Consider the following 14,296-nt stretch of genomic DNA (forward strand, 5'->3'; position numbering starts at 1 on the left):
TTTTCCTGAAGTGATCCTAAATATTTTGCAGCATCATAGGACCATTATCTTATACTTGGTGCCACTCTCCTTCTCCCATTCTGATAAGTGGTGAGTTTGTGACATCAATAAAATAGTATAATGGACAGAATAGAGTGTCTTCACAGCTCCTTGGACTAGCAACACCACAGCAGGTGGGGGCATACAGAGAAAACATAAAATACTCTTACAAAATCCCTTTTGTACAGCATCTCATAGGGAAATTTTAAAGATACTTCATAAGCTTTAATGAACTAAGCCTAGCAACTCCCCGATGAGGTAGGTGAATAATTAGGGTGATAGCCTTATCCCTGCTCCAGCCTATTATAGGGGGTCAGGGCATCAGCAATGATGCCTCATGGTTAGAGTCAGGAGCCTAGTACCAAAGCCAGGATCAGAGCCACATGCCAAGGTCAGAGTCAGATACTATGCCAGTGCTCAATGCCTGAGTCAGTGGTATGGCATAGGAGCAAAGACCTGAAGTGAGGCAGGAAAGTATGAACTGGGAAGAGATGAGGATAAGGAGAACAGGAACAGGCAGGAAAGTAGGACTCAGAAGTCAGGCAAGTAGTCAGGAACCACAGTAACACCCAGTTGCTCAGACAAATTCCTGTGCCTCTTTGTGGTTTAAGTAGTGCGTCCCAACCAATCAGTGAGGCTGGACATCTCCCCCATCAGGTGCTTCATGGGTGTGACCCTTTGCGAGCTAGAAGAGCTGCGGTGTGGTGGCCACAATCTGAGCCCTGGTTGCAGAACCATGTTCAAAGCCTTCAGTCTCTCACATCTGTATACGTTGGGTAGAAGTGATGAAAACGTGCTCTAAAATTCCACTGATGCAGGTATTGCGGGAGACAGCCATAAGGCTACCCTTCGAGTAAAATCCCTGATGTAAGGGGTGGGTGTCAGGGCCTGTAACAGGGTGGTGGCCGGGAGGTTCTGTTAGGGGTATTAATTGCTGCTGGCTGGGTATGGCTTGCCTAAGGGCTTCAGCAGAAACACCTGCTGGCCTTATCAGGCAGGGGGCTATATAAAGCTGGCAGAAAGGAATCAAAGGGGGGGGGGGACTGGAAAGGGAGGAGCCTCCGGCTCCCTGCTGAATGAAGAAGTTAGCTGTTCCCCAGGGAGCTGTGTGGAATGGACTGTATATAAACAGTGATGGGAACTGACACTGTGAATAAGAGGGCACTGGTGCTTGCATGCTAAGCAGTCTTCAACAGATTTGTGGTACAAGTAGTGAAGGGCTCCATTACAGAGCCCCAGGAGACGGCACTGTGGAGATGCCAGGCAGTGTAGCAGCCCCAGGAGACTGGCATAATGTGTTTCTGGAGCAGCCCAGTATTGGGAGGACACAAAGCTGGTTTAAAGTCTCCTTTTGCCAGGCTGTGAGTACAGTGCTGTCCCTCTACAAGAGGCAGCACAGAATCTCACCCTCAGAGGTGATTGACAATTAGTAAATATTTTTAATGACAATTTTTTGAAGTTTCAAAACAGAAAAGTTTTGATTTGTTCTTGTAAACATTATCCACCTGTAGCAGATGAGGGAATTGCAGCACACAAAGTTGTAGTGATTGGCCATAGGTCACATGGAGAGTCATCTGTAGAGCCAGGCTCAGAACCCAGCTCTCGATTCCTAGTCCTGTGCTTTAACAAGTACACTATAGTACCCCAATAGCTATCGCTAACTTAAAGCTGCAAAAATATTCTCAGTTTAATTCTGCTTTTAAACTTCATTGTCTGACAAGTTTACCTTTGGGGCTAAAACTTCCCCCCATATTCAAATATCTTATTTTCCTCAGATTCTTTTTCACTCTTTAAGACCTCCATGGATAATGAAGGTGTAACTTTATAGATAAGCACTAGCCAGAATGTCTGACACCTGGTACCGCTAAAGTTTTAGATTTGCAAACTTTAAAGTTATGGCTGTACTGGGTCAGACCAAAGGTCCATCCAGCCCAGTATTCTGTCCACCGACAGTGGCAAATGCCAGGTGCCCGAGAGGGAATGAACCTAGCAGGTGATCATAGAATATCAGGGTTGGAAGGGACCTCAGGAGGTCATCTAGTCCAACCCCCTGCTCAAAGCAGGGCCAATCCCCAATTTTTGCCCCTGATCCCATTTGACTGAACTCACAACCCTGGGCTTAGCAGGCCAATGCTCAAACCACTGAGCTATCCCTCTCCCACAGTGATGTTCTAGTGATCTCTCTCTTGCCATCCATCTCCATCCTCTGACAAACAGAGGCTAGGGACGCCATTCCTTACCCATCCTGGCTAATAGCCATTAATGGACTTAACCTTCATGAATTTATCCAGTTCTCTTTTAAACCCTGTTATAGGCAAGGAGTTCCACAGGTTGACTGTGCGCTGAGTGAAGAAGAACTTCCTTTTATTTGTTTTAAACCTGCTACCCATTAATGTCATTTGGTGGCCACTAGTTCTTATATTATGGGAACAAGTAAATAGTTGCTAGAAAGGCTTAGAGATACTGAATTTAAAGCTAGAATTTATTGGGCTATGGCCTGTTTTATTAACTTATTTTACTGTAACTATAGACTTAAGAGCCCAGAAACTTTTGGCCTGGGGACTTTACAAACAACTATTATAATTACTATCTTTAACTACCCCAGCCTGTACTTTGCCCATACAAATACAAATTACAATCATGTTATATTTTTTTGGCTTGGGTTCCCTACAGCTTAACATTTCTAAGTTATGAGAAAAACATTGAGAAAGCATGTCAGGGTGTGTTCAGGTAATAGTGGTTCTTTCACTAAAGATTATTTCCTACAGAGGTTTCCAAAAAAACCAAGCTCAGCAATAGCAAGTTTAACAATATCTTTTACTCCTAGTAATACAATTTCCAGATATCTCGAGTATTATTTCTTTGCTTCACATTTTATTTGAGTTTTTTCAGTAAAAAGGAATATGCAGAGATAGGCAGTTGAATTAGTACAAAGCAATGTTAAAACAAATGTATATAAAGCTAACAATAACTGATACATATTATGGTAAAAATATCAGATTTGCAAGAATTAATAACTGTTCAGGCTTTATGAAAAGGTGTGAAGGCATAAGAGTAGAAAAAAGATGTATACAAAGAAAAGGGAAACACTGCATACGAATAGAATCAGTTATTGATGTATTGTGCATAAGAAGTACTCTTATATTTGTCTTCCACATTTTGTAGTCTCTCTCTACATATGATAGATATAGATATAAATCTATAAATTCTCTCATATGAGGTTGTGTTTGCTTAGCATATGGTCCAGTCTCATACTCTTGAAATGCGTCCGTCTTCCGGTGCTGGAGTGCCATTACTTTCACTACAATTAGATTTATAACAATCATGTGATTTTTTTTTCCCTCTCGATGCCTTTCATAGCTTTTTGATGTCATGAAACCAGGGGAATGTTACAGAAATGGAGACCACAGTATTTAAACATCAAATCAGTTGTCCACATCCCCAACCCGAATTGTGTGCCTTCGAAAGAATCTGAAAACAAAAAAAATCTATATTTATTTGAGACAATAGCTCCAGAAATTTTTAGACCACATCTGCACATCTTTCTTGTTGTAAAATACAGGTGGAGAAAAAGGCTATAATGGTTTAATTTTAAATTTGCATCTCTCCCCCTACTTTTACTATAACCAGTCTTTTGTGCAGCCAAGCAAAGCGTAAGTAAGCCCCCATAAAAGAAACTTCCAGTAATGATGGCACTGAGGAACCAGCTGTAAGCATAACACTTCTAAATCATACAATTTCCTCATTAAAACACCATTCTGGTCTAAAAGGCAACTCTGAAAAAAAGTTTTCCATGTTGCAAGGCTTTTCACACTAAAAATGCTTGGCTTGAAATATATTTTTTCCAGCCACCAAATTAGCAAACTCTGAATGTTAGGCCAGGTTATTATTCTTATTACCACCATAGTCCCAAGTCCTCATTGTGCTAGGCGCTGTACAAACACAGAAGAAAGAAATGGTCACTTCTTCTCATCTTGTGCACCTTCACCAGTAACAAAGACCTTGCACACCAAACTAGGCCATTGGTGACACTTGTGCAACTTCACTATCAGATTGTGCCATCAGTGACATCTGTATAAACCATCTCTCCACCTTGGTTTATGTGTGCACATCTGTACCTCCACTTAATACGCAGATCTGGTCTTGCAGTAGGGGAAATACACTTTAGAATGTTGTGCAATATCTGTTTTGACTCTGCAAAGTTATATTTTACTTTCCAAAGTAAAGTTAACAGAAAAATATGATTTCCCCCATTTTTACTGACAGAAAAATTGAAACACAGAGAGAATGATTTGACCAAAGTAGAATCAGGAATAGAACCCAGATTTTGGGTAATATTTTTTAAATTACCTCAGTCATTTAGGCACTTTTGCAAATTTTATTATTAGTGCCTTCACCACAAGACCATCTTTTCACTGAAGAATTTTCACTCAGAGTATAATAAGGTTTTATCAAATGAATCTTTAACATCAGTTATACACAAATTCTTAAGGTTGATGTAAATACATGGCTCTGTCCAGTGTCTAATATGCAAAAAGTGAACATACATGGCCATAATAAAATCACCTACAACATAAAAATATTGAGTACCATATATACTCATTCGTAAGCCAAATATTTTTGGTAAAAAAGTGACACATCAAAGAGCTGGGGTCAGCTTATAAATGGGTCTACACCAAAATTTGATTATTTTAAACTCTATGAAATCATTGAATTGAATATCTATTACACTGTTGTTTTGCAAAAAGAAAAGGAGTACTTGTGGCACCTTAGAGACTAACCAATTTATTTGAGCATGAGCTTTCATGAGCTACAGCTCACTTCATCGGATGCATACCGTGGAAACTGCAGAAGACATTATATACACACAGAGACCATGAAACAATACCCCCTCCCACTCTACTGTCCTGCTGGCAATAGCTTATCTAAAGTGATCATCAAGTTGGGCCATTTCCAGCACAAATCCAGGTTTTCTCACCCTCCGCCCCCCCCCCCCCCCACACACACAAACTCACTCTCCTGCTGGTAATAGCCCATCCAAAGTGACCACTCTCTTCACAATGTGTATGATAATCAAGGTGGGTCATTTCCAGCACAAATCCAGGTTCTCTCACTCCCTCACCCCCCTCCAAAAACCACACACACAAACTCACTCTCCTGCTGGTAATAGCTTATCCGAAGTGACCGCTCTCCCTACAATGTGCATGGTAATCAAGGTGGGCCATTTCCAGCATAAATCCAGATTTTCTCACACCCCCCCACCCCCATACACACACAAACTCACTCTCCTGCTGGTAATAGCTCATCCAAAGTGACCACTCTCCCTACAATGTGCATGGTAATCAAGGTGGGTCATTTCCAGCACAGATCCAGGCTTTCTCACCCCCAGGGTAAACCTGGATTTGTGCTGGAAATGGCCCACCTTGATTATCATGTACATTGTAGGGAGAGTGGTCACTTTTGATAAGCTATTACCAGCAGGAGAGTGAGTGTGAATGTGACTGTGAATGCTCCAGGTAAACAAAAGGTTCTGACCGGCCAGCGGCTTACCCTGACAGGCCAGAAGCCAAAGTTTGCCAACCCCTGAAATAGAGGGTCGGCTTATGAAAGGGTCATACAGTTTTTACTATTTTTACTTATCCATCTTGGGGGGGTTGGCTTATAAACGAACGGGCTAATGAACGAGTATATACGGTATATTTATCATAAGTTTACTTCTATGTTAGTATAGCTTTTCTTCTTACAAGTTATTTAAATATCGAAGTCAGAAAATAAGTACAACCGGTGAGAAACAGGATTTTCCATATTGCTGGAAATTCCATGAGTTCAGTTCTTTTTTTCTGTTCTGAAACTAGTAAAAAAATCCAACAAAAATTATTCCTTTCTCACTAAAAGAAATTAAAAAGCTTGTTTCACACCAAAATATTCTGTTTCAACAAAATCAACTCCAATTCATTTAATTCTATTTTTTACCTTTTTTATATTAAATTGCTTTAGTTTGGGTTAAGCCTCATTTAAACCGTGGGGTGTGACCACCACCCATCATCAAAAGCTATGTCTACACTGTGCTGCTACGGCTGTGCTGTTGTAAGGTCTCTCATGTAGCTGCTCTTTGCTGGCAGGAGAAAGCTCTCCTGCCGGCAAAATAAAACCACCTGTGATGAGCAGTGGTTCCTCTGTCGGTGGGAGAGCATCTGTAAAACTTTTGACTGTAAAACTACTGTCAGTCAGTGGTGTGTTTTATTCACACCCCTCACCAAGAAAAGTTTTACTGACAAAAGTGCAGTGTAGACATAGCCTAAGATAGCTTTAAGAGACAGTTAAGCAGCCCCCTCCTACAATAAAAGCTTAAGGGAACTGGCCCAGGAATAGGAAAATGTGAGCAGATGGCTTTGCTGAGTACTGTTTTGCTGTTAGTTATATTCACAGCATACAGAGACGTTTATGCTTTTAATTTTCTGGAAGGTTTTAATGTAACATGACTTTATTTCTTAAAATCTAGAACCTTAACACACAAGAGCCAAACACAGAAGGAGGAAAGCAGGCTGCTCTCTAAGGCAAAGAAGCATAACTCGTCATCCCTTGCTGAAGAAAGACTGCCAAAGACCCAGATTACGTGCTTCCCTACAGAGCCCCCAGCCCTGCAAGCAGAGCCAGGAAACCCCTTACAAATTTAATGTAATAATTTGTGATTTTTAGTTTTCAATACACCATAGTTAAGGGTATGTGGGAGAGACAGACAGGCAGGAGAGAGGTGAAGGAAAGAAATGACACAGGAGAAGCACCAGAGAACCCAGTGGAGCAGGAAGCTCCAGTTCAGCCTGAACAAGTGCAGTGGCATGGTACTGAGGAAGAGCATAGAGAGAGTTCTTGGGTGTGCTGACTGAAAGAAATTTGGTACTGGGATCAGGCAAAATGTCTCTAGTTTGTTTGATTCCTCTTGTGCTCAAACAAATGGGACTTTGTACGTTTTTGCAAATAAACAGAACTGCAGCAAAGATACTTTAATCCAGGGGTGGCCAACCCGTGGCTCCGGAGCCGCATGCGGCTCTTCAGACGTTAATACGCGGCTCCTTGTACAGCCACCGACTCCGGGGCTGGAGCTACAGGCGCCAACTTTCCAATGTGCCGGGGAGGGGGGCGGGGGTGTGTGTGCTCACTGCTCAACCCCTGGCTCTGCCACAGGCCCAGCTCCCACTCCACCCCTTCCCGCCCCCTCCCCTGAGACTGCCATGTCCTCACTCCTCCCCGTCCCCCCAGAGCCTCCTGCACACCATGAAACAGCTGATCAGGAGTGCGGGGAGGGAAGGGGAGATGCTGATCGGCAGGACTGCCGGTGGGTGGGAGGCACTGGGAGCAGCGGTGGGGCAGAAGCTGATGGGGGGCTGCTGACAATGACAATTTGGCTATGTACATTGGTAAATTCTGGCTCCTTCTCAGGCTCAGGTTGGCCTCCCCTGCTTTAATCGACCATCATTTCTTCTCCTAACTGGAACAACCTGCAAGACCCTGAATGCTGACTAGCTGCTTAGCTCAAAAGGAGTAACAATATAAAATAAAAACACTGAAATGAAAAATTGTTTACAAAATCAGAACTTCCATTCCAACAGGTCAAAAGAAAACATTTCAGCCTCACTTGAATATTCTGGACTGTTTTTTTTTTTTTTTAAAAAAATACAATTTTGTCAGAAGTGACACATTTCCACAAAATGTTTCGCTTTTGACAAAGTGGCTTTTTAAAAACAGAAAAATGGTCTAGTGGAAAATTTCCAACCATCTCCAGAAATATAGACATTAGTTTCAATTAAACTTAATTCCAAAGACCAGACTGATGGTTTGATGTCTTTGAGACTGTTGGCTATGCAAGCAGCATGTCACATTGTCAGACTGACATGGTATGTATTGGACATGGTCTATATCTCATTCATAGCACTGCAGGTGTCAATACATTGATTTGAAGCCCTCCACGTTGTCCCAGGAGAAGCATCTCTTAGCCTGTATTTCATCTCTCTACAGTCCCTTCCCTATTCTCATATATAGAGAGGACTGGATAATGCAGTCTCACTTCTTTAATTTTATTATATACACATGTATTCTACTTGCTTTTGTTTTGTCTGAATATGTTTTGTCTGTACTGTCCTGGATAGTGTTGCATCCATTCGCAATGCTAGATGGTAGCCCTCAGTCCCTAGCTTATCACTCTGATTAGCTTCATCTTATGCCTAACCATTCTTTTTCCTTTCTCCTGCACAATGTTATGGCAGAGATAAAAGAACAAAACAGTCTAGTTATCTGTAAAGAAAGTAAATAAAAGTGAATATTTCTGAATATTTCGCCATAATGTTTCTTTTGAAAGCTGCCCCTTTTCCCACCCAGAATCATGAACCTGCATTATCACTGCAATGCACTGGGAAACTCCAGACAGTAGAGTTGCTACTTGTCAGAATCAATATTTCTGTCCACTTCATTTTGCTTAAATCCTTTCGTTCGCTGCTGCAGGGCAGCTATACCACATAAGAACCATCACATGCTTTTTCTGTTGCTAAGGGCAACAATGCAGAGGGTGAGAACTGGTTGATTCACATCACATGATACACTGCAAAGTATAACGGATTTGGATGGCTTGTCCTTGAATTGTTTAAGCTGGTGTTAGGATCACATGATTGCCCGAGTAGCATTTGAGTGCCAATTAGAAATAAAATAATTTACCCCTTGTTATTGTAACAACTTGATAAATCAGTGCAGCAGAGCACATGCCTGGCTTTCTAAATAGGACAGCCATGAAGTGTGTGTTGGGTGGTGGGGTAGTATTATAAGCCTTGTCCTCATTTGTAACTTATCAACAGTTAAAATCCTATTTTCACTATGTTCCCATTGGGTATGTCTGCACCACAATTAGACACCCGTGGCTGGTCCGCTCCAGCTGCCGTAGGCTCACAGGGCTGAGGGTCACGTTCTGTTACAAACTGGTACTTTGCATATGTCCTCTTAGTTGAGGAAGCCTCAGTGAAAAAGTGTGACAAATTTCTAATTGGTTCCTAATAGATTCACTTGATAGTTAAGTTTTACATCAGAACAATCCCTCCAGCATAAACCAACAAAGACCCATAAGTATCATCAAAGATCAGCAGAATCGAAACAGAGTTCAGTTGACTGGTTCTACTGGAATTTCCATGAGGAACAACACATCCCTTCTCCTAGGGCAGGGAGGAGAGAAGAACCCCCTGCCTCTAGTGTAGAGGGAAGGAGGATTTTCTCCTCCTGTTTCTCCCCATAGATCCTGGGGATGAGAAGGAAGGGGAAAATACACACATCCACCACCATCACCATCCCACTCACTTGGGCCCTGTTGCAAAGAAGACATCAGTGGTAAGAAGAGGAGCATACAGCAGGGCTCCCAAGCAATCTGTTTTCATTCCTTTCATCCTGGAATCAAAGGATCTTCACCCTTGCACATCCGGGAAAAAAGAATAGATTTTTAAGCCCCTTGAACTATTGAAAAAAAAATCTTTGGGATGCACAAAACTCAAAATAGTATTTTTGAAACCTAAGATTTTTGAAACATATATTAAATTATATATCCAGTAATAGAGAAGCGCTAATGTTTAATCATGGCTATTCGTTGTCTTTATTCTGCTTATCTACCTATTCAGACTCCAGTTTTAGAGAAAAAAATTGCCACTGAGAACTACATAGACTTTGCTTTGGTATTCTGTTCCTCCTGTATGGAATGGATCTCCCAACATTCAAGGGAAGCTGAACACTGGAGATAAATTTTGTTAGTAGCTTGACTGAGATGAAGCAAGTAGCTGTTAATTTTTGTAGGAGTCCATTTCACCAGTTGAATATCAGGCTGTAAGAATGTGTAGTTTCCACACTGCTCTGACTACAATATTCAAACCTGGGTCAGAGCTTCAGCTGGGGTAAATAGTCATAGATAGCTCCATGGACTTCAAAAAAATGATTACATTGAGAGTCTGACCCACTATACAGTACATAGTCCAAATTTGCTGTGTTGTTCTCCTCCTATCATGGTCGTTATTATTAGTAGTATTGATAACTATTCATATTTTGGTAGCAGCTAAGGACACCAGTCAGATTTGGAATTCCATTATGCTAGACAAAGAGAAAAACACGGTCCCTCCTGAACGTTCCTTCAAGGGAAGTTTCATTGTAACCCAGAAAATAGAGGTTTTTTGGTGAAAATGCCTTGCTGGTGGTTCATTAATAATATAGTAGTGTGAATGACTTTGCAGTCTTGTATAATATGGAATCTTTGTGGTTTGATATTTCATAGTTTAGTTAGTGGCTTTTATGTATCTACTACTTCTGTTGCTATTACAATGTAGCCATCTTTTAATGTATGATTACTTGAGAATTTCACCTTACATGCTGTGGATCTAGGCCTCCCCTCCTCCCCCGCTTCCTACCTTAAAGATTTTCTGGTGAAAGAGTTAACGTGTAAATATATCTGGGGCTTTTGAGACTGAACTGAAGAAATTGCTCTTTTAACCTGTGCTTAAAAATTGGTAACTGGGTGTCAAATATCCTTTGATAGATGTATGTGCACACACCAGACCAGATTATAGATTATTCTCCTAAAATTGATTTTTTTGTAGTTATGTCTGAGCTGTTCAGGCTGTATGAGGAGGCCTGCCAGAAATAATTTATATTAGCCGGGTATTAAGAATAAGTCTATTGGATTACATTTTAGCTAACTGAACATTGCCATTTAAAACTAAAAAGGCAGTTTTAAATTTCCTGGAAAGAGCTGTATTTAATGGCTTAAAAAGATTATTTACATATTATGGGTCTGATTGTGCCATTTAGGGCATCTCTACACTAGACATTTTTTACCCTGGAAGTAAGTGATCAATTAACTCAAGTTAGCTAACACTTTTGTAAAGGCTAGTGTGAATGTTCCTAAAGGTTTTTTTCCAGGCTACAAACATATGAGCTTCATCATAGGCTGAACAATTATACTGAGGTAAATCTAATGTAGACATATGCTGTGGCACTGCAGACAGTCTCCAGTTGAGGATGATATTTAAGTGTATGCATAGCTGTAAGTATGTTAATAGTCACACTGAAGCCAGTGGGACTCTCTGTGCTTAAAAATAGGACTATTCTAACGTATCTGTCTGAATCAGGGCAATAATAAGGAGAAGTGCAGAACAATGCAGCCTGAAGAGAAACAATGCCTGAAGTAGAATGCCTTCTGGTTCCCCCTCCCTAAGGGGTCTAGTAGGACAGTTTATGTCCCCCACCTGGCTGGCCAACTCTGCAGAAGTAGGAAGTGAATCCTTACACTCTCCAGAGCACAGGCATTGCAATTCCACCCAGTCCTTACATGGGCCACACCAGGAGAGATAAGGCCTTACATCTTTCCCCACATTGTGCATAAGGGCCAGGCCAGTACATGACTGAAACATCGTCCAGTACATTAATTCAAAATTGAGTGAAACATCACAGATGACTTAAAGTCCACAAGAGACAGAAATACCAATAAATATATCTCCAGATACATATTGCCATTTGTCCCTACTATACAGATGAAGAATGAAAAAGCTTTGACATTGGGAGATAAATCTATGGTTCAGATACCTGCATAGGTTCACCATAGTTTACAGTTGGAGCAATACAGTATATGGAGATAGTGTAGGGTCCTATCTAAACTAGAAAGATTTGTTGATATAGTTATACCAGTATCCCAATCCCTTCTTGTGTAGACACAAATTATATTAACAAAAAAGAGCTTTTGTTAGTATAAAAGCTATACTGGCAAAAGATGATAGAACTGTGTCTACGCTATCGTTTTGCCAGTATAAAAGTGTTACAAAAAATCACCCCCCTACCTCACACTGTTACACCCACAAAAGATTATAGAGTTGGCTAGGCCAAAGACAGCATGAACCATTTGCCTCTTACCAAAAGAGGCAACTTACAACTACCCTAACGGGTCACTGGATGGTTAAGGGATTGTTAATGTGCTAAGGAGCCTCTCCCCTTTACAGAGCTGGGATCTTTTAAATATAGACTGAAAAAAACAAGGAACAATCCTGAGTTTGCAGGGAGACAGACTTGAGAATGTAATTTTCTTCTTTTTCATCTTTCAAAGTGTCATGAGATGAGGCCCTTTTTCAGCAACTCATGGAACTTAGAGATAGAAAAATACAAAGGCCTGTTAGCTTGACATCAAAGAACCAGTGGATTGGGGTGAGATTGCTACAGCAATGTTGAGCCAATTTTCAGATGTTATATTCCTCTCAGATGCACAATACAAGTAGAGCTGCTACTTGTCCTGAGCTGTCAGCATGTTCAGATGCTGAAAATTATATTCAGTTAGAAATGCATAATGCTAGAAGTATTTAATTGTTTGGGAGGGCAGGTCTGCCCCAACATGTAGATTTATGCACAATTTACTGTAGCTAATCCCAATTTCCATCACTGATCCCCACCTTAGTTCCCAGGACTGAAAGTGATCAGGAGAAAAGCTGGGAGACAAGCAGGAAGAACTGGAAGTCCTGGCACAGTCAAAGAACTATGATGTGATTGGAATAACAGAGACTTGGTGGGGTAGCTCACATGACTGGAGGACTGTCATGGGTGGGTATGAACTGTTCAGGAAGGACAGCCAGGGGAGGAAAGGTGAAGGAGTTGCACTGTATGTAAGAGAGCGGCATGATTGCTCAGAACTCCAGTATGAAACTGGATAAAAGCCTGTTGAGAGAGTTTGGATTAAGTTAAGAAGCGAGATCAACAAGGGTGATGTTGTGGTGGGTGTGTGCGAAAGACCACCAGACCAGGAGGATGAGGTAGACGAGGCTTTCTTTGAACAATTAACTGAAGTTTACAGAACACAGGCCCTGGTTCTAATGTGGAACTTTAATCATCCTGACATCTGCTGGGAGAGCAATACAACAGTGTACAGACAATCCAGGAAATTTTTGGAGAGGGTTTGGGGACAACTTCCTGGTCCAACTACCAGAGGAACCAATCAGGGGCTGTTCTCCTCTTGACCTGCTGCTTTCAAACAGGGAAGAATTGGTATGGGAAGTAGATGTGGGTGGCAATCTGGGAAGCAGTGACCATGAGATGGTTGAGTTCAGGTTCCTCACAAAAGCAAGAAAGAAGAGTAGCAAAATACGGACCCCGGACTTCAGAAAAACAGACTTTGATTCCTTTAGGGAACTGATGGGCAGGATCCCTTGGGAGGCTAATAAGAGGGGGAAAGGAGTCCAGGAAAGTTGGCTGTATTTCAGAGCAGCCTTACTGAGAGTGCAGGAACAAACCATCCTGATGTGCAGAAAGAATAGCAAATATGGAAGGCAACCAGCTTGGCTTAACGATGAAATCTTCGGTGAGCTTAAACACGAAAAGGAAGCTTACAAGAAGTGGAAACTTGGACAGATGACTAGGGACGAGTATAAAAATATTGCTTGAGCATGCAGGGGTGTAATCAGGAAAGCCAAAACACAATTGGATTTGCAGCTAACAAGGGATGTGAAGGGTAACAAGAAGGTGATTCTACAGGTATGTTAACAACAAGAAAAAGGTCAGGGAAAGTGTGGGACCCTTAATGAATGGCGGAGGTAACCTAGTGACAGATGATGTGGAAAAAGCTGAAGTATTCAATGCTTTTTTTGCCTCGGTCTTCACAGACAAAGTCAGCTCCCACACTGCTGTCTGGCAATACAGTATGGGGAGGAGGTAAGGAGCCCTCAGTGGAGAAAGAACAGATTAAGGACTATTTAGAAAAGCTGGACATGCACAAGTCCATGGGTCCAGATCTAATGCATGCTAGGGTGCTGAGGGAGTTGGCAATTATCTTTGAAAACTCGTGGCGATCTGGGGAAGTCCCGGATGATTGGAAAAAAGGCAAATATAGTGCCCATCTTTAAAAGAGGGAAGAAGGAGAATCCGGGGAACTACAGACCAGTCAGTCTCACCTCAGTCCCTGGAAAAATCATGGACCAGGTCCTCAAGGAAACCATTTTGAAGCACTTGGAGGAGAGGAAGGTGATCAGGAACAGACAACATGGATTCACCAAGGGCAAGTCATGCCTGACCAACCTGATTGCCTTCTATGATGAAATAAATGGCTCTGTGGATATGGGAAAAGCAGTGGATGTGATATCTTGACTTTAGCAAAGCTTTTGATATGGTCTCTCACAGTATTCTTGCCAGCAAGTTTAAAAAGTATGGATTGGATGAATGGACTAGAAAGCTGGCTAGATTGTCGGGTTCAATGGGTAGT

The sequence above is a fragment of the Lepidochelys olivacea genome, assembly GCF_965140295.1.
Source record: "Lepidochelys olivacea isolate rLepOli2 genome assembly, chromosome: 1".
Taxonomy (NCBI): Eukaryota; Metazoa; Chordata; order Testudines; family Cheloniidae; genus Lepidochelys; species Lepidochelys olivacea.